This window comes from Monodelphis domestica, chromosome 6 (assembly GCF_027887165.1).
Source record: "Monodelphis domestica isolate mMonDom1 chromosome 6, mMonDom1.pri, whole genome shotgun sequence".
In the NCBI taxonomy this organism is placed as follows: domain Eukaryota; kingdom Metazoa; phylum Chordata; class Mammalia; order Didelphimorphia; family Didelphidae; genus Monodelphis; species Monodelphis domestica.
In genome coordinates this window covers 187,201,344-187,223,488 of record NC_077232.1, presented here as the reverse complement: position 1 = coordinate 187,223,488, position 22,145 = coordinate 187,201,344, and the positions used below count along the sequence as shown (strand labels likewise).

Below are 22,145 nucleotides of genomic sequence, written 5' to 3'. Positions count from 1 at the left end.
AATTAATGTAAAAAACAACTTTCAACATTCATTTTTTAAAATTCAGTTGCAAATTTTTCCCTCCTCCCCCCACAATGAGAAGTCAAACAATTTGATATAGATTATACATGTGCAATGATGCAAAACATATATTTCCATATTAGTATGTTACAAAAGAAAACACAAACGAACAAACAAATAAATAGATAAATAAACAAATAAGTGAGTTGCTCTGAGTCAGGAGAGGAGGCTGTGGGCCGCTTGGGGTTCTGGCGTCCCTCCCTCTCCCTTTACTCTGCTCCCCACCCCTCCACTCCATTACTCACAAAACCTCCCCCTGACGGTCCCCGGGGATTCTGAGGGGGGTCCTAAAGGGGAGACAGTGCGGCGAGGGATGGGGGTGAAGTCAGCCTAACTGATGGATACATGCGGAAAATGTGTGCAACACCTGGGAAGGGGGAGGGAAAAAACATGAGCTCCACTCTGCAACACGCCGAAGAGCAGCTGCGATTTGTGTTTGGAGACGCTCCCTCAGAACACTGGCTACTCCAGCCCGGCTCTCTGTGGAAGCACCTCCTCTGCGAATCCTCAGAAGACAAGATGCTGGTCGCAGCAGCCACTCTCTCCTGGAACGTTCCGCTTTCTACAGCCCGGCTTGGCTCTCTGCGGAAACGCAGCTAGTCTGAGAACCCTGAAAAGACAGGCAGGCGCCCTGGAGCCTGAGCCACATTTCATAGCTGACCACATTTCAGTTGCCTCAAGCTCGGTCCCTGTAAAAGCTAATAAGCCAAGACCTCTCAGCCTGGTCACCTTCCGGGGGAAATAAAGGCAATCCAGGGCATCCCCAGACAAAAAGAAAGAAAGAAAGTAAAAACGAGTCTGCTCCGAACTGCATGCAGACTCCAGAAGTTCTTTCTCTGGAGGTGGAAAGCTTTTAATAAAAACGAATACAGTGTTCCCAGAGGCAAAAGACAAAAGCTTACGAGCAAGAATAAATTCCCCTCCAATGGTGAGTAGAATCCTAAGGGGTCGAGGGAGAAGGTATTTACTGGAATGGGGGATTTCCGATGAAAAAGTCAGACCTGAGTGGGAACTTTAAAATGCAAACGTAAGTTAAAAAAAAAAAAACACCTTCAAAAACAAATTTATTGAGCAATTAGAAGGGACTATGATGATGAAAGGCTTACCTTCTAATAGGACCAATAGAAACATGCTTGGGGGGGGGGGAGAAGAGGAGGGGGGATTGGTTCTTTTCTGAAGGTTTTAAGAAGGGAACAAGAAGGGAAAGTAAAAGGAATACACACTAGTGCCGAAAGTTGGGAGAGAGAGTGAGAAGAGACTTGGAAGAGGTTGAGTGAATGTCAGATGAACTTGGCTCATCTGAATTAGACAGAGGACAGTTGCCCACACGTACACACTTGTAAACAAAGAGTTTTGTATCAAACTCAACAGATGGGAAGAGGAAAAAAGCAGTAGAGGAAAGGTAGTTGGAGAGAAGGAAGAGGAAAGCAAACTAGCTTTCTTGATTTTGAAAGGGCAATTAAAAGAGGAAAACTAATGAAAAGAAAACAAAACTGGATTCTAAGGAGTTATCCATTAATTAATGCCTGAAAAAATGATGGTACATGAATGTAATGAAATATTATGCCATAGGAAGTGATGCAAGGAGTGGTTTCAGAGAGTCTTGGGAAATAGGATCTCATGAAGAGTGAATTGGGCAAAACCAGAAAAATAGTTTCTGTAGTGACTAGAATGTACAGGGTAAAGAAAAATTAAAAACTTGGTTCAAAGCAATGATCAATTATATCTCTAGAGGTCCTGTGAGAAAGAAAGATAGAGAAGTGTGATGGATTCAAGATATGGAAAGAGATGCACATTCCTGGATATGACCACTATATATATACATATATGTGTATGTATGTATGTATTATGTTTGACTGCTTTTTTTTAGGTACAAGAGGTTCCCCCCCCCCCATTCTGTATTTTAATAGTAGGAGAAAGAAGATAGCAATGACAACATTATGAAAAAGAAAAGAGAGAAAAGGAGGAGGGCCATGGAAACATTTTTAAAGTGTACAGAGTAAGACCAGAAGGAGGTTCAGAAGAAAATGTAAACAAATAGAATTTTTTAAAACCAGCAGTTTGAGTTTACTACATGTTAAAAAAAAAAACAAGCACAGTTGAACAAAGATTTGTGACTCAACTATACTATCCTTTTATCTATTACTTTTTTTTTTGGGGGGGGGGATGTTTAAATTTGGAATAAAAACACTTTTTTAAAGAAGAATCCTATTCCAGGCATGTGTGGGTCTTCTCCCATCAAATTTGAGTATATAAGAATCAACTAACTTTAAAACTCTAAGTACTTTGCCAAACCTAGAAGTATACACTTCAACATGGAGAGCTCCTTTTAAACACAAAGCTTATGTGGATATACTGTACAACAGCATAGCATGCATGTGCCTGTTCCACATCTCGAGCTGGGATATATGGGGCAGCAGAATCTAAAAGATGGACCAGGAAGGAAGCTGGAAAAGCTGCTTTGAATTTGACTTTAGACACTTGGCTTAGTCACAAGGCATTTAACCTTTCTCAGCCTTCCATTCCTCATTTGTAACACCTGAATCACTTCCTTACAAGTGGGCTGGGAGGCTCGAATTAGTGAATGCCCTTCCCCACTCTGGAGCTTCTGACAGTGTCAAAGCACTTTTACTCCTGGATTCTCTCAGCTTCCTGGTTTTCTGTGACCATGCTTTTCTTGTCCTTTGCTGGTCCTTGTCCAGGTCACTAGCACTCATGCTGGCTGTCTGCCAGAGCTCCATCTTTTGCCCCATTCTTTCTCCTCTATGTTCTTTCGCCCACGATTTCTTCAGCTTAAAGTTCAGTTATCATCTCCATGGAAATAATTCCCAGATTGAGATATATCCAGCCTCAGTCTCTCTCCTGAGTTCCAGTCCCACCTAACAAATTGCCCTGTAGGCATCTTGAATTGGATATCATATAAACACCTCCAACTCAACCCATTTATAATAGACCATTATTTTTCTCCTTCCAAGCTCTTCCCTTCTTCCCTCCATCCCTGTTACTGTCAAGAATGTTACCTTCTCCCTGTCATCCAGACACAACCTCAAGGCCCGTCTTGGCATATTTTGTTGTCAAATATTATAACACCATCTCGCATCTAGATCTCTCCTCTTCACTCCTATGACTACCAACCCAGGGAAGACCTCATCGCTTCCCACACGGGCTTATTGCTATAGCCACCTAACTGATTTCCCTGTCTCAAGTCTCTCCTCATTCTAATCCATCTTCACTTAGCTGCCAAAGTGTTTTTTCCCCAAAGCTCAGATCTGACCATGTCTCTCTCCTACTCAGTAAACTCTAGTGGTTCCCATTTATCTCCAGGGTTAAACTTACAATCTTCTGTTTTGTCTTTTAGAGCCTTTCACAACATGGTCCCTTCCTGTCCTTCTGGTCTTATTAAACGTTGTGCCTTTCTGGGTGCAGAAACTTTGTCCTGTTTGGAATTCCTCACACACCACTCTATTCGGCACTTGATAAAAGGTTGTAGACTGGCCACCTAAAGCACTTCAAGATTCTTAAAATACTCAATAAATGTCCATTGTTGTGAAAGCTTGTCGTGTCTCACTAGGCATGTCTCATTATTAGAAGCAATTTTTCATAATCCATAGAGTATTAAGACCTGTGTTTAAATCCCATTCTAGACACTATGACCTTGGTCAAGTCAATGAATCCCTTTCAGCCTCATTTTTCTCATCTGTAAAATGGGAATTACAATAGCATCTTCCTCCAGAATTGTTAAGAGACAATGAAAATTTAAATCTTAAAATACAAAGATGAAAGCATATATACTTGTGAGCTTTGATAATATACCATACTCTCTTAAGCCCATCAAAGTTTGTTTAAGAAATAGCACTTAATGCTTAGGAGAGACAAATGCTGTCTCTCAGTTTATGGTATTCATAAGTCTAAACCTGGAATGGACCTCACAGATAATTTAGTTCAACCCCCTCATTTCACAAAGGAGGAAACTGAGGCCCAAGGACATTGTGATTTTCCCAAGCTTTAGAGACAGAGATTTATAATTAACTGATAAGACCAGCTAACTGCTAAAATACCTGCTTTGAGAGGAGACAAGTTCCTGGATACTAACTATAGGGTAGCATCAAGGAAATATTTTTCCTTCTGAGATCCCTTTTTTCCAAAAGAGACTCTTAACTCTTAGTTAATTTGCAATGACCTCTGCCTTGAACCACTGTATTATGGCATACTCTAAAGAGTCCAGTGGATTGTAATAAGAAAACTATAGTCTTTGTATCACTCTTCTCAAATCCATCTCAATGAAGGGTTTTTATTTCATACATAGCAGAGCTCATTGTCTGTTCATTTCTTCTAACTTTGCCAGATGAATGTATATCCAGCCAAGTTAAAGTTTTTGGTGATTTACTAGCAATATATATACATTCTGACTTTTTTTTAAAGTTTCTTAGATCCTAGAATGCTAGAGCTAGAGCTAAAAGAGATCCCCAAGCCCATCTCGTATAACCCAATTGTGTAAGGAACTGGGACTTATAGAGGTTAAATAATATGGCCAAGGCTTTACAAGTAGAAAACATTAACATATGAGATGTGAACCAAGGCCCTCTGACTTTAGAGACCTCAGATCCTTTTTTCCAGTACCAGAAAAGCATGAGTGAATTTAAGTAATTTGGGGAAAAAAAAAGCTTTAGGAACACAATCACTTAACCTTTTAGTCTAGTCAGAATAGAAATAAATCTGATTGCTAATACCTTAGTGGTTAAGAAAATGAGTCCCCTCCCCACCATTTCCCATTCTTCATTCTAGAAATCAATTTGGAGCTATGTCCCAAAAGTCACTAGACTTTGACCCAGTAATTCCAATACTAGGCCTATTCCCCAAAGAAATAAAAGAAAGAGGGAAACGATTCATATTTGTAGCAGGTTTGTGTGTGTGTGTATGTGTGTGTGTGTGTGTGTGTGTGTGTGTGTGTGTGTGTGCTGTGCGTAGAGGCAAACAATTGAAAACTAATTGGTGAAGGTGACTATTGATTGGCTGAACAATATTGTTATGCCATGTTATTGTTGTTCGGTCATTTCTGTCATTCCTGACTCTTTGTAACCCCATTGGGGTTTTCCTGGCAAAAAATAGTCTTGTGATTTGCTAGTTCCTTCTCTAGATCATTTTATAGTTAAGAAGACTCAGGCAAACAATGTGAAGTGACTTCCTCAGACAAATATCTAGTAAGTGTCTAAGGTTAGATTTGAACTGTAAGGAGTAAAAGGGGTTAATTTTAAAAGGATTGGACTGGATTATTTAAGAGTGTGGTTGCCAGGAATTTAATTTATTCCAAAGAGATTTATTTATAATTTATTTAGAAAATGTAGAGTGAAATAAGAAAATCAGAGAGGATAAGGTAAGTCTCTCCTGATTAGTTCATTTTTTTCAGAAAATCCAGCAGTTAAGAGTCAGCTTTTCACTTAACACATGTCATTTCAAAGGAGGAGATTTTTAGAACATACTCACTGGGAACAGGGTCTCAGGTCCAGCCTCCACTTCAAAGAATGAAGAACTCTCTCCAGTCTCCACTTCCAAAGAATGAAGAACTCTCTCTCACAGGAAGTAACAGCTCCTTTTAAAGATGCTTCTTTTGAGTCACTTCCAATGTCTTCCCCTAATTTTATGTCTACCAATCACAGTTGAAGCTTTGCTTTAAGACTGCCCAGGGGCAGTTAGTTTAATTCTGATTCATCACCCACTATTGCACATGTGGGTCACAGACCTCCCACTTAATGCTTAAGTGGGATGTTTACACTTTTGGTGATTAGATCTAAAAATGGGCAGATCTCCATACTCAACTTTTAAGTAAGGTTTTTACATTTTTGGTGATTAAATCTAAAAATAGGCAGGGGTTACAATTTTAATCTTTACAGTCAGGGGAGAGTTAATTTTAATCTTCACAGAACCCAGAAAGAGGAATCTTTCCCTGACTCCAGGCCTAGCAGTCTCTCCACTTTACCACCTCATTGCCTACTAAGTGAAATGACAAGAAAAATAGTTTCGGAGAAACCTGGGAAGAATTGTCCAAAATGATGCAAAATGAAGTGAGCAGAACCAGATCTGTATATAACAACCACCACATTGTAAAGACAAACAACTTTGAAAGACTTAGTGAGCCACCAGTTCAATGACCAACCATGATTCCAAAGGATACATAATGAAACATACTACCTACATCCTCATGGAGAGAGGTGATGAATTCACTATTCAGAATGAGACGTGTATTTTTGGACGTAGATAAAGTAAGTGCTTTTTATGAGGGGTTTATTCTTCTTCAAAAGAGAGAGGAAAGTAGGAGGTAAAGAAATTGTTGTTCATTTAAAACAACAAAAATGCAAATGCAATAGTAAAGGCTATTCCTTTCCAAGTCTAGAGATATTTAGGGACCAAGAAAGGAGTCAAAAGGCAGAAATGTGCAACTTCATACCACTGTTTCTGCTGGCCCAGCTATACCTTGCCTCTCTACTGGTTCACATAACAGGAAAGAAATGATGACAAAAGAGATCTGAATCATAAAGCAAATGTATATTTCCAGCTCTCAGTTTTGCACACTGGACATAACTGATCAAGAAATCTCTTTGCATGAACCGTAGATTCTCTAAGCTTTGCTTCTATTGTACAAGTAGGTTCTAGTTCTACTAATCTAGGCTAGATTAGTAAAAGGATTAGATGACTTCTAATGGACAGAAAAATGGAAGCTTCTTGAGGGTAGAGATTGTTGCATTCTGCACCCTGAATCCATCACCTCGCTTCAGCAGAAGAATAACAGGAATAATGGTCAATTCTTGGGATTCCTATTTGGTCATTGTATTGAGCATTTATTATTGCTTTCAAAATTTCTCTTTTGTCATTTTTATTGTCATTTAAAAAAAAATGAATTGTCCTAGTTTTGCTCACTTCACTCTATCAATTCACAAAAGCCTTGTTGGGTTTCTCCAAAACTATCCCTTTTGTCATTTTTTATGACGCAAGAGTATTTCCTTATATCTAAATACCATAATGGATTCAGTTATTTACCTAAGTGATGAAAAACAAAATGGCACCTTGGAAATAAAAGGAGGATACACTGGGGCACAATCAAATATAATGGACTTCTCTACTCACAACAATGCAACAATCCAGGACAATTCTGAGAGATCTATGAGAAAGAATGCTATCCACATCCAGAGGAAGAATTGTGGGAGTAGAAGCACAGAAGAAAAACAACTGCCTGATCACATGTTTGGATGGGGATATGATTGGGGATGTAGACTCTAAGCAATCACCCTAATGCAAACATCAACAACATGGAAATAGGTCTTGATCAATGACACATGTAAAACCAGTGGAATTGTGTGTTGAATATGGGAGGGGGTGGGAGGAGGGGAGGGAAAGAACATGAATCTTGTAACCATGGGGAAATATTCTAAAGAAATAAATAAACAAAAAGAAAAAAAAAGAAATAAAAGGGGGAAAGCTTCATTTAAGTTCATATTCTCCAATTCAACCAGGAAAAAGGAACTTGACTATTATCTGTGTTGTTGTTGAGTCATTATTATTCCTATCCAAGTAGTCTTGGATTGTTGTTCATTTCTTTTTTTGGCCATGTCTGACTTTGTGAACCCATTTAGTGTTTTCTTGGCAAAGATACTGAAGTGGTTTGACATTGCTTTCTTCAGTTCATTTTTACAGATGAAGATACTGAGGCAAATGGGGTGAAGTAACTTATTTGGGGTCACCCAGTTTGTATCTGAGGCCACATTTGAACTCAGGTCCTCCTGATTCCAGACTCTGTACTATATCACTAAATTCACTGTGCCACCTAGCTGCCCTATCTCATTGATTATCATAACCCCCCCCCACCCCATTCTCTCAACATTTGCTCTGGTATGTAGAGACTTTGTATAATGGATTGAGCCCTAGAATCTGAATCAGAATCTCGTCTATCATATATATATATGGGGATATGCTAATAGACAAGTCCTTTAACCCTTCACAATCTGTTATAAAATATAGAGAATAAGACTTATGCAACGTCATCAGAGAGTGGCTATTGTGAGAAAAATTTTCTGTCCATCCTAACATGCTCTAGAATGCGACTAGTTTATATATATATATATATATATATATATATAACATATATGTATAATATACATATAAACTATATATGTAAACTATATATAAAAATATGTTATGTATAATATACATATAAACTATATATGTAAACTATATATAAAAATATGTTATGTATAATATTAAACTAAAATAAAATTAAACTAAATTTAATTTAATTTAAAAATAAACTAAAAAATTAAAAATTAAACTAAAATTAAAATGAATATATTTTATATAGTTTATATGCATAATTATACATATATAAACTACTTGCATTCTAGAGTATAAGATGGATAGAAAATTTTTCTCTATATACATACATAGATGTACATACACTATGCATACATATATATACATATAATTAATAATTATTTTATAAAAACATTTTCTTTTTGAAAGTAAAAACTTCACATATATACGTGCAATATACAGATAGAGATAATGTGCAGCATATTTACCCAAGTCCACCCTGACACCCATCCAGGCTGAAGTGGGCCGTCAGTGTACATTACAAGTAATATGCCCACTGTGTCTCCAATGGCACATCCATGCTGCTTGCTAATTCTTAATCTGCACTGACAGTGCTCTGGAATGTCTCTGGGACCTGAGTAGCTACCGATTCATGTGTCTCCTACTGTTAGAAATCTTGAAGCACTGGAGAAATGTGAGTAGCGGAACTTCTGAGGTCCAAATGACAAAGCAAAAGTAGAATTTCCATGAGACTTTTTGCCAGGTTCACATGAGAGAAGGGGTGTCTGTGTCTGTACATATAATCAGGTAACAAATCAACACGGACAGTGGAAAATGCTTTGGAGACAGAGGTCCTGGGTTCAAATCCTGAATCTGCCACTTGCTCCCTGTGTCTTGGACAAGTCTCTTCCTCTCTCTGAGCTTGTGAAATGGGTGGGTGGGATTAGATGATCTCCAAGGTCTCCTTCCAGTTCTAAATCTATAATCCAGAAGCCAGCAATGAAACCACGTCTCATTCGTACTGTTTGGCTCTTTCCTTTTTGCTACTTTCCCAGTAGAACCCCGGCTTTCTATTTGCACCCAAATGGGTTTCTTGATTGTAACCCAGACTCGTCATGCTAGGCACAAGATGGAAAACTGTCCATCCTTTTGAGTTCTGTTTGCCCTGAGGCGATGACTCTAGAACAGCATTGAGATCTTTTGGGGAGAGGGGAGTGGTGCGGGTTTGGGATTTTGATTCCCTCCCTGTGGTGGTGAAGCATTTCCCTCCCTCCAATAAAGCAGACCAGCAATTATTTTGCAACTTGGGCTCTTAGAGAAATGCCCATAGGGTACTGAGGAGCTAAGTGATTTGACCAGAGCCCTCCAGCTGGCATGTGCCAAGGATAAGATGAGAACATCCTAGCTCTGATGCCATACTGCCTCTCATCATTAATAAATGCTTATTGAATTGAATTGAACTAATTCAATTTTAAATATTTATTAAGTATTCACTGTAAGCAGAGAGCTATGGTAGGCTCCAGGGAGATACAACATTTAGATAAGACACAGACCCTGTTCTCATTGAAATGATAGTTTAGTAGGGAGGATGGAAAATAGAGAAGTAATTCACTCATGTGCAGACAAGGGCTGGCAAAGTTCTGTGGGAAATTGGAAGGGGGAGGATCCCCAGATAATGGAAATGGAAAATGAAGGTTTTATGGAGGTTCAAGCATTTGAATATTAAAGATAAACACATTATAAGCATCAGAAACAAAATATATTTAATCATCTGCCAAGTCTTGTGGCTTCTGCCTTAATGACATTTCTCACAACTTTAGTTGAAGTACAGAAGACAGAATAGTGTTAGATGAATCTTGTCATATAGGGATATACAATCATAGATTATGGAAAGTCTTGAATGCCAGCTCAGCAATTTGAACTTTACTTAGTAGGCAATCGGGAATCATTGTAGGTGTTTGAGCAGATGAGTGATGAGCAAAATGATCCATGAACTATTTTCTTTTCTTTGTTGAAACTGAAGGCTCTGAGATAATTGGTTAGCACTGCTTGTTGATTAGAGAAAATAAAAAAAGAATTTCACATATGCAAATATACGTGAATATCACAAGTTTCACATCTAGCTCCATATACTAACTTTGATCTACTTTTTCTAAAGAGTATATTTCTGATGATCTGTTTTTTAAATTAATAAATGATTATTTTTCAAGATAAAACTAAACTATAGAACTTTAACAAATTGGCTAATATTATTTCCCTGTTTCTGAGCCCCAGCATCATCAGAAAATAAATACAAAAGAGACAAAATTACCTTCTATTTTTTCAGAAAGCTTTGGCTGGGATGCTCTTCCCTGTATTCTAGAGAAGAGTACAAATAGTCTTGTATTTTTCCCTCATGAAAAGTTTAAACCTAGAAAGACATCAATGTTGCTGCGTCTCTTTGCTTGGCTAAAAAATGCATTGCATTGGGGAAAATAAATTAGAACTCAGTTAAATTGAGATTCAAAAGCCAAGAAGTATGATTTCAGATAAGCATTATTGGTTGTTTTATACTGCTATTGCCTGAGGGTGGGTAGGGTACATACACACATGTATGAGCAAGTGTGTGCGTGTGTTTTCCTATATCAGAGACAATGTGGCTAATAAACTCCATGGAATGGAAATCTAGACAAAGGTTGGCATCTGGAAGGTTGAATATCGACTTGACCCAAGGTGGGTCTTTTCCAAGAAAAAAAAAAATCCATTTACAAAATCTCATTTCCAAATTGTTAAAATATCTGTTTTGTTCATTTTCTTCGCTTACCCTGGAGAAATCCAAATGAGAAAACTCTCTTCAAAATGATCAGCAGAGGAGAACAACTTGGCCTAGTATCAGTAGCAGAGAAGACCAATTAACAAATTCATGATTTCTGAGGTTAATTATATTCCAATAATAGCTTCTGTCTTAATTACTGGGCTCTTAGTAAATGAAAATGTGTTTGCATTTCACAAATATGTTTAAATTTCAATATCTTGCATTTTGTAGTTGGAATCTAGACTAAGCCAATACTTTCCAAGTCTTGGAGACTTTGCTTTAAATAATTATCCTCAAGAAAAGAAGCCTAAACAGAAACTTAATTAAGAGTTTTCTATCCCATAAGATGCCATCTTTTCTCTACTTTGCAGAGGGGAGAATGGGTTCGACTATTTCTGATTCTAATCATTGGATCCTTACTTATGCATGAGTTGTTTCAATGGTGTAACTATTTCTCCAGGAATTGTCCCAACCTGTAGCCACTGTCCTGCTTCCCAAGCCTGGCTTCCCAAGTGTCTCCTTCTAGGTACGCTTCTTTGTTCTCAATTGTCATCCCCTGTTATGATTTAAGCTCTTTGGGGGAAGGACTATGTGGCTTCTTCATTGGGTGGCTCCCCGTCTGTCTTCAGCTCAGAGCCTGCCACACAGGAAGCACTGAATCAGTGTTCTCCATGCATTTATCTTTCTCTCTCTTTCTTCCCTTTCTACCTGTCATCTGTTTATCAATACTTAGAGCCTACTAGTTGGAAACATTCCTGAGCTTTACAGAGGAAACATATTACCAATGACTAGAGGTAACTCCCAATGAGGGATGGCCCATGGTTCAGACAGAGCTCGAGAGAGCACTGCAGCTTATTCCTGCAGAATGAAGAACCAAAGATCCCCTTGTCTGAGGGGCTGGCAAGCTACTTCACTGAACCTTCTCTGCAATGCTTATGGGGGTGACTGACGGATGGGCACAATTGCCACTTGTATTTTTCCATTGATCAGCAGAGAGGGGCTCCGGCTCCCTGTTGGCCACTTCTGAGTGTGTCTATTTTTTGCCTACGCAGGGACATGCAGGGAGTTCCTGGGGAGAAAACACTCAATGCAGGTCAGAAACTGTTCTGCAATTCAGACTCAGGGAGCTGATGGAAGCCCTGAGAAGTTAAGGGAAGGGCCTGCCTGCCCAGAGTAGCCAAGGCAGCATGTTTCCGAAGTGAGACCTGGCCAGAGGCCTTCTTGACTTTGCAGCGGGCTTTCTGTGCTCTGTGTTACACTGCCTCTCCTAGCTAGCTTTAGGCATACAAATGATAGCCGAGGAAGAACACATAAGGCTGAAGTCCCTGGAAAACTAACAGTTGCATCTAAGCTGCCAAAGGGGATTCGTAATTAGTACCAGAGGGCTTTCCCATCACCTCCGTCTTCCCCTTCACATAATCAGTGCCTTGTTCAGGGATAGACACATAGAAGGTGCTAAAAATACTTATGGAAATTACCTCACAGAGAAGTGGGAACACAGCTGTACCTTCCTCTAAACAATCCCAGAATCTGAAAACCTCCATCTAAAAAACAGCAACATGGAGTTTCCAGAATTGGAACCACCTCAGTGTTCTTTCTGACTCTTACCTGAAAAAAGCTCCCCGTAATGTCGTTGTTCCTCCATGTCCTGCTCTTTGTGACCCCACTTGGAGTTTTCTCGACAAAGATACTGGCTAGAATGCTTGTCATTTCCTTCTCCAGTTCATTTTACAGATGAGGAGACTGAGGCCGACAAGGTGAAGTGGCTTGTCCAGGGTCACACAGCTTGTAAATGTCTGAAGCCAGATTTAAATTTAGGAAAATAAGTCTTCTTGACTCCAGACGTGGCACTCCATCCACCAAGTCATCAAGCTGCCCTAACAATACGCTGGACAAACAAGTCATCCAGCTTTTTTTTTTTTTAAGAATCCCAAGGTGGGACGGGGGACCCATTGTCTCCTAAAATGCTCCGTTTCATTTTATTTTGTAACAGCTCAGGGCAAAAAACATCATAGCAAGTGGCAAGGCAAGTAAGATATTTTTAAGTAGCAAGCAAGATATATTTGATAAGGAGGGAGGGTGGGGATGATGGCTTTGACAAGCATTTATCTATATACTATGTTCAGGATACTCTGTTAGGCTTGAGGATTTTTGTTTTTCAATATGACCCAAGAATTCATTTACAGAGTTAACTTCAATGAAGAAAAACCCATTACTCAGTTGCAACTATTTGGAGACTTAGGAGACTTTTTGTTTTCATTCAAACCCTTAACCTTTTACCTTAGAATCAATACTGTGTATTGGTTCCAAGGCAGAAGAGTGGTAAGGGTTAGGCAATGAGGGTTAAGTGACTTGCCCAGGGTCACATAGCTAGGAAGTGTCTGAGGCCAGATTTGAACCTAGGACTCCCATCTCTAGGGCTGGCTCTCAGTCCATTGACCTACCCAGCTGCCCAAGCCTTAGGGTCTTAAGAAAACTGTGTGGGAGAACTAATAGTTTTGTGACTTGACCAGGGTCACATAGAATGTGTCAGAGGCAGCTCTGGAACCAAGGTCTTCCTGACTCCCAAGGCTATTTTATATTCATTACTGAATATTATTTTTCAGGCACCAAAACTACAAAAATGATACAGTCCCAAACTTTAATAAAACTCCAAAAATGATGCAGTCCAATCCTTTAAGGTAAAATTTTAAATGTTGATTTAATTTTAAAGATGAAATTAAATATATCAATTTTCAAATACACTTATCCCATCAAGTGAGATCCAACTGCAACTAATATCAATTGAATTTCATCCCTTAAAGTGAAGATGGAAGAGAAATCCCTGAAATGTCAGACATTAGAAATGGACCGGAATCCCGACTGTAGCCTCTAGCTCTACTCTGCCTCTCCATGCTTTTCATTTTACTGTCTCCTGTTAGAGAAGCATCCGAGTCATCTGATGAGAGCCATCCGGCCTCACTAGGGATAGATTGTTGGACAGACCCGAAGGCCAGAAAATAACCGGCCATAAAGTTTATGGCTTTCACATCAGATGAAGATAGAAACTGGCAGTTCATCCCTCATCTCTAAACAAGGAAAGCCTTTTTTTAGCGCCGCCTGAAGTCTCTTGCCAGACTATGGCTTTTAATTTAAGCATATGGTTACTACTGCCCGAAAGTGGTTGGCATGCCTTGAAGGGCCTGTCTATACCCAAAGTCAAGTTGGTTGGGGAGTGAGCTGTTTGCAGATGAGCATTGGCCATTGTGAGCTTTGGAGAAGCCGAGGTGTCCATCTCTCAGTCACTTAGCTCTTCTCCAGCCCAGAAGAGATGTTCATTAAATTGTGAACAAATTCGAGTTCACCTCAGGGATAGGAGGGAAGACCTAATTAGCTGAGGGGAGCCCATGCGCCCTGCTTAGATTTCTCTTAGGTGAAGACAGAAGCCAGATACCTTGACATTCATTCTGAATACAAAAGGAAATAACAAGAGGTTTTTGTGGGCTTCCTTTACAGAGTTTTATCCCATTCAATTGTCAATAAAATGAAGCAAGTCAGTCTGCACTATAGCAATAAGTATGGAATTTTCCTTTGGGACTTTGCCTCCATCTTATCTCTGGAAGAACAGGGAACAGTTTGGAGAAATGGGATGCTTGACTCACTGATAAATACAAAGCTATTTTTAAAAATCAAGTTGAAGCAGAATTGCTAGTCATAGCAGCAGAACCTTCTCTGAGTTTTGGAGATCACCATGGCCCAGTGGAAAAAGAGCTACCTTTGGAGTCGAAGAACCTGGTTTCAAGTTCCATCTTTGCCCCCTATTACTTGGGTGCCATTCAGGAGCTCATGTAAAGGAGGCAAAATGGAGACTCCAGCTCCTCTTCTGTAAGATGCAAGGTATTAAGGTATGCAAGGATTTGAGGTAAGGGAGAAACAGGAGGAAAATATATAAATAAATCTGCTTTGTTGTTTGGGAAGGGAAAGGAATAAGGGTTTAGGGATATACTTATTCTTATTTTAAAACTAACTAAACTATATTAACTATGTTACTAAACTAAAACCTTAACTACCCAAATGTCCCAATCTTACAACAGGAGTCCAAATCAAAAGAGCCAGGATCATTTGCTCTTAGATGTTCAAGTAAATCCAGACTGATGCTGCCAGCAGCCGGAATCCAGAAAAACTCCTTCCTCTGTTGATCACAGGCAAACTTCTCTTAAGGTCTTCCAGGAGAGCATACTAGGTCATTCAAGGAGAGCAGACACACTCAGAAGACAAAACTGTTGGTCTATAGAATCTTCCCAGATCCTCAGGCTCGGGCTCCCATGTGGCCCTTGGTCACATGCCACTGTCAATCATTCCTAAGGTTTGCATTTCTCAGTTGTTGTTTTTTTTGCAACAGTTTTGCAAATTGCAAACCTTTTCATTCTTTATCACATTCCCCCCTTTTGCATGAATCAAAAATCATGTTGAAGACATGATTTTTGAATTTGTGCAAAATCTAAAATACTTACCAGTTACCTAAATTAAGAAATCTACCCAAAATAACAAACAGCCTACACTCAACTATCTTACTCTAACTAACACTAACCTATTCTAATGTAATAAGGGAAAAGGAAAGGGAAAACAAGTAAATAATGAACAAATACAAAAGTCAAACAGAAGTAAAATCAAAACAGCAAATAACATCAAACAAAAGATGAACATAACTTTCATGCAAACATCAAACTTAAAATACTCTTATCAGCTGAAGCAGAACATTGTACTACTATTGCAAAACATTAACATTAAACTTAGAGAAAACTTTTTGAAAATTACAATAAACACAACATTGCATAAGTTTTACAATGAAAATCAAACCAAACATCAAGCTCACTTATGCAAATACATGTAACAATAAATATTAGTGAGCTATGTACATAATTTACATACATGCACATAAAGTACATACAAAACATACATGTGTGCTATACATATGCACATATATACACTTATGTACACTTCATATTTACACATAGTTTACATATAGACATACACTATAATACAATTAATTTACAATCCTATTATACATGCTATTTATATAGTTTACATATTTATTTACAATTTTGTTTGATATGTGATGAAATATGCTGTTTACATTGTGTAATGTATGATGCAGAGCAAGTCAGTATCTAATTTTCTTATCTTATCTTACTTGATTTTACCTAACTAATCTCTATCTGCAAAATACTTCTCCTAACTAAATTTTTATACCTAAACTAAATCTAAGTATGCAACTACATTTTGTTAGTAAATAACATATCTATAGCTACTCATAACACTGTTAGTACCCTAACTATACATTGTTTCACTCATTTAAGTAATGATTCAATGTAACCTAACCATGTTCATGTTTTGGGTTTATGTTTTATTATGTTGCTACTTTTGCTATGTCATGTTGTTTTGCTATTTAAATGTCAGTGTTACTGTTATGTGATAGTTATGTTACTGTTGTATGCAACATACCCGTACTTCAAATCTTTCTTTCTCTTCTCACCTCCTCTTGAATATCCTTCTGCAATTCCATAGTAATAAATATATTTGTGTGTATGTGAATAAATGCTATGTTATTATTTACTATAATCCATTACCCAAAGTATAAATACATTAGTCCATTTATCCTGTAATCCTCTTCATTGCAAATTTCACAAAGTCTTTCAAAGTTATAAATTTTCAGTTTTTTATCAATGTCCATTAATTCCTGAATTCTCCTCTTCATCTTCATTGTCCTCTTCTATCCTCTTCCACAGGAATGGTCCTCTCCTTACTTATCTTTTTGACTGCAGACTCAATTTGACTGATGATTCTCTCTTTCTGCAATCTCTTCTTCATTTTCTTCTTCAATGATTTGTACATTTTCATTATTTATACCATGTGCTAATTTTATATATGAACGATGATACCATGAATCTCTACCCAAAACTTTTACTGAAGATGGAGAAACCAACACAGTAGTGTAAAGAGCTAACCAACTTTCCTGTGTTGCTGATGTTTTATCAAAATTTTTTACATATACCATGTCTCCTGATTCATAATTATGAAGAGAATAATCCAAAGGAGTAGTTTGAATTAATACTCTCATATCAAGTAATTCTTTCAGTCATTGTTGTAAAGCACTTAAGTAAGAAGCAAGTTGACAATCTCCTCCTAAGAGAGACATATAGGCTGTCTTACAAGTTTTTTCTTGCAGTGGAGCATGTCCAAAGAGCATTTCATAGGATGATATATGTAAATCTGCTCTTGGCCTCATATGTAAGTAAAACAAAGCTATGGGAAGAATTTCTGGCCATTTGAGACAAGTTTCAGCACAGAGCTTCCCCACCACAGTCCTTATTTCCTTATTCACATACTCCACTTGCTCTGAGATTTGGGGATGATAAGGCACATGATATTTTGGTGTTATTCCTAGATTTTCATAGACTTTTCAGGATGTCTTGAGTGAAATGGGATCCTTTATCAGTCTGTTGTTAATGGTACTCCAAATCTAGGTATAATTTCGTTAATCAACACTTTCACCACATAAGCTTCAGGCCATTTGGTTAATCTATCAACAATTACTAAGCAAAACTTGTATCTTCCAGCTTTTGCAATGCTGACGTAATCAATCTGGAAACTCTCAAATGGACAATATGCTAAAGGTCTACCATCTAAACCTTTCTGTCTGAATGCTCCTTGATTGAATTTTTGGCAAACAGAACAGCTTGAGCAGATCTTATTTGCTACAGTACTTATTCCAGGAGCAACCCATTGTCTCTTTACAGTGTCAATTACAACTTGAGTACCAAAATGACCTTTTGTGTGAATGGCTTGACACAAATAGGTATACAGGTCTTTTGGTAACAGCAGCTTTCCTGTGTCTGTTAACCATATACCATGTTCTTTTTTTTGCTCCAAACTTCTCGTTCCATTTTTGTATTTCTGCTTCTACATAAGCTTTTTCTAGATCATCAGATTCTATAGCTGATAAGTTCATAACATACACTGGGGTGTTTCTGGGTACAAATTTTGCACTTATATCAGCTCTATGATTTCCTTTAGCAACTGAATCTCTTCTATTAGTATACCTTCTACAATGGATTACTGCTAGCTGTTTAGGCTTCTGAATAGCATCCAACAACTCAGTTATTATTTCTGCATGAGCAATTGGTTTTCCCAATGCAGTAATAAAACCTCATTGTTTCCAGATCTTTCCTGTAGCATGACAAACAGAAAAAGCATAATGAGAGTCTGTGCAAATTATCAACTACCAGAAGAAATGCTTGCTTTAAAGCAATCAACTCTGTGCTTTGAGCACTAAGATTACTAGATAATGATCCATACCACAGTGTCTCAAATTCTGTGAACACTGCAGCATCTGTGGTATTCCATTACACAAATATGAAGATCCATCTGTGAATAAAACCAAATCTGGATTTTCAATTGGAGTGTCTTTTAAATCCATCCTTGGCATATCCACTAGATCTACTACTTCTAAACATTCATGTAATGGTTCTTTGGCAAATCAGGAAGAAGTATAGCTGGGTTTAATACACTACACCTTTTCAACATGATGTGTTCACTACCTAGAAGTATAATTTCATACTTAGATATTCGTTGGTCTGAATATGCTTGAGTACGAAATTTTCTCATTAGTGCTTCTATTTGATGTGAACAAAAAACTGTCAATGAACATCTCAAAACTAAGTCTGATGACTTCTGAACTAACAACACAGCTGTAGCAGCTATACCCCTTAAATAAGGAACTGTACCTGAAGCGATTGGATCTAGCTGAATATAGTATCCAATTCAATAATAATTTTGTCCTAAAGTCTGTGTCAGTACACCAGATGCAATACCTTTCGTCTCATTCACAAATAACTGAAAAGGTTTAGTATAGTCTGGAATTCCAAGAGTTGGTACAGATAAAATCACTTCCTTAAGCTTACTTAAGACTAGCATCTGATGTTCAGTTTTGAGTTTCAGAGGTTTTGGTTCTATATTCCTGGTTACATCTGTTAAACATTTAGTAATTTCACTATATGCAGGTATCCATTGTCTACAAAATCCAATTGTCCCAAGAACAGTTCTGAGTTGCTTCTTGGTCTTAGGTGCACTCAGTTTCTGGATATCAGCTACTCTTTTCTTAGTGATACTTCTGGAACTGTCTGGCAACACACAAAACCAAGATATTCAAAGCAAGACAAAAGCCACTGAAGTTTTGCTTTAGAGATTTTATGTCCATGTTTATGTAATTCAATCAAAAGAATCTTGCTATCTCTTAAACACACTTTAACAGATGGAGATGCTAGGAAGATATCATATTTACTAACAAAATGTAGTTACATACTTAGATTTAGTTTAGGTATAAAAATTTAGTTAGGAGAAGTATTTTGCAGATAGAGATTAGTTAGGTAAAATCAAGTAAGATAAGATAAGAAAATTAGATACTGACTTGCACTGCATCATACATTACACAATGTAAACAACATATTTCATCACATATCAAACAAAATTGTAAATAAATATGTAAGCATATGTAAATAGCGTGTATAATAGGATTGTACATTAATTGTATTATAGTGTATGTCTATATGTAAACTATGTGTAAATATGAAGTGTACATAAGTGTATATATGTGCATATGTATAGCACACATGTATGTTTTGTATGTACTTTATGTATATGTATGTAAATTATGTACATAGTTCACTAATATCTATTGTTACATATATTTGCATAAGTGAGCTTGATATTTGGTTTGATTTTCATTGTAAAACTTATGCAATGTTGTGTTTATTGTAATTTTCAAAAAGTTTTCTCTAAGTTTAATGTTAATGTTTTGCAATAGTAGTACAATGTTCTGCTTCAGCTGATAAGAGTATTTTAAGTTTGATGTTTGCATGAAAGTTATGTTCATCTTTTGTTTGATGTTATTTGCTGTTTTGATTTTACTTCTGTTTGACTTTTGTATTTGTTCATTATTTACTTGTTTTCCCTTTCCTTTTCCCTTATTACATTAGAATAGGTTAGTGTTAGTTAGAGTAAGATAGTTGAGTGTAGGCTGTTTGTTATTTTGGGTAGATTTCTTAATTTAGGTAACTGGTAAGTATTTTAGATTTTGCACAAATTCAAAAATCATGTTTTCAACATGATTTTTGGATTCGTGCAAAAGGGGGGAATGTGATAAAGAATGAAAAGGTTTGCAATTTGCAAAACTGTTGCAAAAAACAACAACAACTGAGAAATGCAAACCTTAGGAATGATTGACAGTGGCATGTGACCAAGGGCCACAAGGGAGCCTGAGCCTGAGGATCTGGGAAGATTCTATAGACCAACAGTTTTATCTTCTGAGTGTGTCTGCTCTCCTTGAATGACTTAGTATGCTCTCCTGGAAGACCTTAAGAGAAGTTTGCCTGTGATCAACAGAGGAAGGAGTTTTTTTCTGGATTCTGGCTGCTGGCAGCATCAGTCTGGATTTACTTGAACATCTAAGAGCAAATGATCCTGGCTCTTTTGATTTGGACTCCTGTTGTAAGATTGGGACATTTGGGTAGTTAAGGTTTTAGTTTAGTAACATAGTTAATATAGTTTAGTTAGTTTTAAAATAAGAATAAGTATATCCCTAAACCCTTATTCCTTTCCCTTCTCAAGCAACAAAGCAGATTTATTTATGTTTTCCTCTTGTTTCTCCCTTACCCAAATCCTATTTAACAAAGGGACTAGAGGACCTTTGATCTCCCTTCCCACTTGACCAACATCTGTGAAGCTATGGAACAGTACACAGCCACATTGTGACACTGTTGCTCATCAAAATGGGTTGGGGCCAGGGGAAACAAAGGGCCAATTTTATCACCTGACCTACAAACTCAGCCTTCTGAACAACAGTGGCTCCCAGGAGCTGCTTCTGTAGTCTGGGGTCTGCTTGATGGCCCACCTCATGTTCTGAGCCCAACTAGAAGGAATACAAGGGATGAAAAGAAATGAAATCCCAAGGAAGTGAAACCTGATCAGATGTATTGTCTCCCTGAACTTCAGTTTTGGGAGGATGTTTGTGAACAATGAAATTTCCCCTCTTGATCACTCTAGATAGGTCTATTTTCAGGGAGGCTGAACTCAAATTCTGGGGAACCGCATTTGACTTGTAAGAGCTGATGTCTGCCAGATCACCTTCTCCATCCACCTGCCTCCAACCCACTGCCCTTCTCCTGCTGGTGTGAGCTGATCAGTATGAAGTGATGAGAGTGAAGGCTAAGAGAAAATAAGACCCCAGCTCTGTTTGGGAGAAGGCTCAGTACTGTGGTCTCACCGGCTACCTCCAAACTGGGCTGCCTCTCTCAAGTCATCATCTTCATCCTCCCCGATGACAACTCGGACATCACCCCTCAAACCTCTGTCATTCTCATCTATTGCTTGATGTCAATAGTTCAGTGTCTACTAAAAAACAAAACACAAAATTTCTTAAATAGCCTTCTTTAAGCACTTCCTATACAATCCAACAAATATTCTTTAAAAACCTACGCTGTGCCAAGCATTCCGACTGTGCTAGGTCCTAGGAGATCAATCTCCCTCTCCCCCTCCTCTCCCTCCTTCCCTCCTTCCTCTTTCTCTCCCCCATCTCCCTTCCTCTCTCCCTCCCTCCCTGCCTCCTTCTCCTTTCTCTCTCCACTCTCTCCCTTTTCCCCTCTTTACCTCTCCCTCCCCATTCTGTCCCCCTCACTTCCTCTCTCTCTATGTATATATCTCATATATATATGTATGTACATATATATATATGATTAAAAAAAACAACCCTCCTTCTTAAGAAACTTAAATTCTAAAGAGCGTAGGCACAGGAGTGTGTATGTATGTGAGTGTGCGCCTACACATGTATGCAACAAAAATGTACATGGTCATTTAAGAAAGGAGAGAGAGAAAACAGTACTAGCCAAGGAATCAAGAAAGGCTTCTAGTAAGAGGAGGCATAGAGTAGATATCATGGGAGCTGAGTTTAAAAAAAAAAAAACCCTTACCTTCTGTCTTAGAATCAATGCTGTACAGTGGTTCCAAGGCAGAAGAGTGGTAAGGACTAGGCAATGGGGGATAAGTGACTTGCCCAGGGTCTCACAGCTAGGAAGTGTCTAAGGTCTGATTTGAACCCAGGACCTCCCATCTCTAGGCTCTCAATCCACCAAGTCACCTAACTTATCCCCAGGAGCTGATTCCTGAAAAGCTG

General features: G+C 38.1%; 1 long non-coding RNA gene across 1 annotated transcript; it reads left to right on the top strand.

The window, feature by feature from the left end:
* The first annotated feature begins 240 nt into the window (after positions 1 to 240).
* On the top strand, positions 241 to 3,615 carry LOC130455075 (uncharacterized). Its single transcript, XR_008912912.1, has 2 exons — positions 241 to 988; positions 3,419 to 3,615. It is a non-coding gene; the product is annotated as an uncharacterized LOC130455075 (long non-coding RNA).
* The last annotated feature ends 18,530 nt before the right edge of the window (positions 3,616 to 22,145 follow it).